General features: G+C 38.6%; 1 protein-coding gene across 1 annotated transcript in view; it reads right to left on the bottom strand.

Moving 5' to 3' along the window:
- The window catches only part of LOC107693173 (protein TALPID3), a 140,434-nt gene that overhangs the window by 21,510 nt on the left and 114,050 nt on the right, over nucleotides 1–4,874 (bottom strand). The gene's annotated exons all lie outside the window — the stretch shown is intronic.

Here is a 4,874-nt window from a genome sequence, read left to right as displayed (position 1 = left end):
GGGCCCCCGCCACTGCGCAAGGTACCACCACCATTACTTCCTGCCAACAGGGTCATCTGAAAACTCTTTGTTTAAAGTAGGGGTGCTCCGATCAGGATTTCTGAGGCCGATCACAGAAAGCAGTATCTGCCATCTGCCAATACCGATCCCGATCTTTTTAAAGCCTTCTTTTTATCATTTATAACTATTTATATTAATACCCCAATCAGGCTTTTTAGACATTTATTCAGGGCCTGAATTACATTTTTGAAAATGGGGGGAATTCCCCTCTTAGGAGACTCTTGTGAGAGGGGAAACAGGACGGACTGCTTTCACACAGGAGTCTGCTACTGATCCGTGGCTGTTTACTACAAACACAACATTTATCAATTATTTTGATTTCAAATCCAAACATTGTTCCTTTAAACCTAGCCAAAAAGCCATATGTGTTGACTGTGAAACACAGTAGACTTTAATAATATGCATTTATGGTGTAAACGCTTTGCACGCTTTATTAATCTGTTAACATGAGCACGGAAATAATACGCACCACATTCGCACTGCAAACGGAGTAATGTAAACCTGGTATTATGTGTGTGCGCTGCGAGTGTGCATGAGCGCACGGTCTCCAGGAGAGCGCCCGAGCGCTGAATGGTCAAACACTGGCAAGAATTAAAAAGTAATGCAATTTATAAACTTTAGTGACGATGTGACACTGCCTCGATTGTGCAAGTGACAATTCCTGTGTCAACTGTGCAGTGTGCCGCTGGCTTATAGACAGATGCGATGTGTGGTGATTTGAAGCCATTTGCGTATTTTGAGAGAGAGCGCGCGCAGTGGTTCACTCACGTTGTTTGTGAAATTACGTCTCACACAAGGTTTTCAAATTACTTTATAAGTTATTAATTAAGAAATATGAAGGTGAGTACCTCACCTTCAGCATTAGAATTATTTCACCCACGCCGGACAGAGACTGAGACGGTGCCGCTGCATGTCGTGCCAAACTTTCTCACGGCAGCGTCATCAGCTTGAGATCGGTTTTTTGAGATCGACCTTTTTAGGGACCACCGATCAATCATCCCAAAGCGATTATCGGCCGATAGTGATGGGTAGCCGATCAATCGGAGCACCCTTAGCTCTGACCGTGGTTCGCTGGAGTCCCAAAGCCTTAGAAATGGCTTTAAAACCCTTTCCAGACTGATACATGTCAACTATTTTGTTTCTCATCTGTTGTTGAATTTCTTTAGATCGTGGCATGATGTGTTGCTCTTTAAGCATGCTTCACTTTGTAGGACAGGTTGTATTTAAGTGATTTCTTGATTCAACAGGTCTGGCAGTAATCAGGCTTGGGTGTGGCTAGTGAAATTTAACTCAGCTTTCTAAAATAATGTTGTTAATCACAGTTCTTTCATGATTTAACAGGAGGGTACAATTAATTTTTCATGTAGGGTCAGGTAGGTTTGGACAGCTTTTTTCCCTTAATAAATAAAATCATTATTTAAAAACTGCATTTTTGTATTTACTTGCATTATCTTTGTGTAATATAAAAATTTGTTTGATGATCTGAATCTTTTAAGTGTGACAAAAAAAGTTAAAAAAGGGTCAAAAACCTTTTCACGGCACTGTAGTGTAATGCATCTTTGAGGAATTAAAGGAAATTTTATTTTAAAAAAATTATATTATAAGGTTTTCTGTGATCGTCAATTGTGTTTTGGGGTCAAATATTTTCTGAATATACTGTATATTACATTATATTTGACCTTTGTCCTTGGCAACCGACCATCTACTTTGTGCTAGTGATAATTCTACTATCAAGTAAAAACTAAAGCATGTTTTAAGTGCAAAAGTGACTATATAAGTGTAGAAAATATCCACATCCTTACACCAACAAGAATAAGCCTATTAAAATGAGAAAAGAAACACCAGCCCAATTCGACATGGTGACTTCATCGAAGCGTGATTATTCCTGCATGCTTTGCATAACAACAAGCTCAAATCGGCATCAAAATTCTGCACCACATTCATGCAAGTCACAAGTCATAGTAGTTAAAAACACAGTACACTGTTCTCATTTGGCACATGTATACTTTGCCTAACCACACGTAGCAGTAAGTATGTTATTGTTATAGTGAAGAACTGGACATGACGGATTAAGAAAGAGAGCTCACACAGAGCTGGGGTTAACACGGCTCTCCTGGAAAGCACAGCTCCTTGAATGATGTTTTGATCCCAGTAAAAACTGAGCTGCCGAGCAGCTTGGAAACAGTTTATCTGCGTCGCCCTCGAGAGGCGGGCTGTGTGTGTGTGTGTGTGTGTGATGTGTGCCCTCACCCCCTTCCTGTGCTCCACAGAGGGGCCAGTATTTCACACACAAGAGCCCAGTGTTCAACGGATGTCCACTTTCACCTCGGGATAGAGACCCTTTTATGGGTTGTGCAACTTTCCGTTTCTAGGTGCCATGTCTTTGAATACACATCACAAAAATGGACAAAAACAATGCATTTTCAAATTTCTTTTTGTAATAAATAAAACACAATTAAAAACACTATCAATATTTTCAAGTGCCTCCAGTGAACTTACACATTATAAGTATGATAAACAAAGCATAAAACTATAAAAGATGGATTTTCAATTTAAGATTTACTAATTACATTTAACAGCGTCATTTGTTTTTAAGGATTAACTTTATCTGAGTGTCAGATGATTTCAAAAACAATCTAAATATAAAAATATTGACAAAAAATTTAATAACAAGTAAATAACTATATAAAAATAAAATATCCAATATCACCTTCACATTTAGAAATTTTAACTAAATAGCCACCACCAGTGTAACAGTCTAACATTGTGCTGGCCAGTTTTCACTCATATTTATTAATCAGAAATGTAAAACTGTATTTTTAGATCATTTTAATTATCGATAAATCAATCACTGATGAATAACTTCATGATTAAATTATTAGCTTAGAGTAAAATACATACTGAAATGAAATGGCAGCAGTGTTAAATTATATAAACCCCAATTACAAAGACTCCATCTGCCATATCCTCAAGGAGTTTCACCGACCACTATTATATAAGCATCTTTAAATCTCCTTTACCCCGTCAATGTCACGGCTACAAGCTGAACTGGGACGCTTGAACAGAGCAGCCATTCTCTTAATAGGCAAATAGAGAGATAGTCATCGGAGAGATCAGCTGTATAACCAGGGGACGCTGCCCAGGTCATGTCTGAACCGATCTGGCTGTACAGTACCACACTACGCCTTTTATTAGCCAACACAATTGGCCCATCTGTAGTTCGGCCAGAGGTGCAGATCACAGTCACAGAAGCTCTATTTGTTCAAGGCCCTTCGTCTGAGCTAAAGCTGTGACTAAAAGGCTTTAATGTCATGTACTTACAGTATAGAATTGCAGTGTGAACTTCAGCGAAGACTTTCAGTGCAGTCACCTCCTTTATAAACTCACAAGCGGTTGCTTGTGTGAGCATTGATGAGAAAGTGATAGAAAGAACCTAACAGAGAGGCTTTTGTCAAGGTATACGGGCTGTTTATTGTAATTAGCTTCATGACCAGAACAAAACATCAGTATAATTGAGCAAAACAGCGAGTGACTTCTACAACAGCACCACGTATTTGCTTTAAAGGGACCTAAAAATTAATGCTGTTGCAAACCTGAGTCCTTATAATGGAAGTCAATGGGGTCCAAAACAACTTTGAACCACATTGTCCTTCCTAATATGAGCAAAAAAACATTTAGAGATTTTTCTAAATATCTTCTTCTGTGTTTGGAATGACATAAGGGTGAGTAAATGAATGAATTTTCATTTTAAAGCGAACTACCCCTTTAAATGGACACCAAACAAGGGCTCTCAAACAGATGCATGCATGCACATGTGGACGCACGTAATGTCCAGGCAATTTGCAAACTAACTGCAGGCACTCAAACACAGGTGCACCTCCGGTCTTTCTGCTGTTTCACTGGTGCGTCAAATTACACACAGAGAAAAAGGGAAAATCCTCGGAGCAAATGTAATGACACAGAACGAGCTGACGTTCAAACACTAATCACGTCCATTCACCCGTCAGCACACACTGGCTCTCATCACACACCACAGGCGGCGGCACTGAATGAGTACGTCTGGATAAACTATATGTCAAATACATATGGGTAAGCAGGACACAGTAGAAAATTTGAACTAATAGATGTGAGGGAACAGAAATGAGAAAAGGAAGGAGTGAAATGGCAGAGGGAAGAACGAGGGATACAGAACACAGAAGTCAAAGAATAGGAAAAGGCCCATTTTTAAGGTTTACTTTAATGTCACTCAGCATTAGGGCTTATTGTTCACATGCACAAGTGATTATAAAAGGAATTTTTGTTCATTATAATTAGAACTAGAAGGAAAATTGGTCAAAACTTAAATATTATTTTTAAACTTGAAAAGTTTGTCAGTGCCATAGCCTCGTGGGCAACACACCGACATATAGCACCGTTGCGCTTCAGGCGTCCCGAGTTCGAGTCCCAGCTTGCAGACCTTTCCCGATCCCATCCCCCGTCTCTCTCTCCCACTTCACTTCAAAAAAAAAAAAAAATATATATATATAAATAAATAAATAAAAAAAACTTGAAAAGTTTTACTGAAAATCCAGGTAGTTTGTAGGCTGCATAAGCCTTAAGTACTTAGCGTTCAAATTTGAGATAGACAGAGAACAACAGATAGAATGATAGATGCAAAAACAATGCATTAAGCATTAAGAGAAAACTTTTGAACATTTGTACATTTTTCTTATTTAGCCTAAATATCATATTTGTTTAATTTTGTACTGCCCTTCAGAAGCTACAGAAGATACTTACATGTTTCCCAGAAGACAAAATAAGTTAAATTTACCCTG

Source organism: Sinocyclocheilus anshuiensis, unplaced genomic scaffold (genome assembly GCF_001515605.1).
Source record: "Sinocyclocheilus anshuiensis isolate Anshui unplaced genomic scaffold, SAMN03320099.WGS_v1.1 scaffold222, whole genome shotgun sequence".
In the NCBI taxonomy this organism is placed as follows: domain Eukaryota; kingdom Metazoa; phylum Chordata; class Actinopteri; order Cypriniformes; family Cyprinidae; genus Sinocyclocheilus; species Sinocyclocheilus anshuiensis.
The sequence above is the reverse complement of the archived record's forward strand: the minus strand, read 5'-3'. Positions and strand labels throughout refer to the sequence as shown.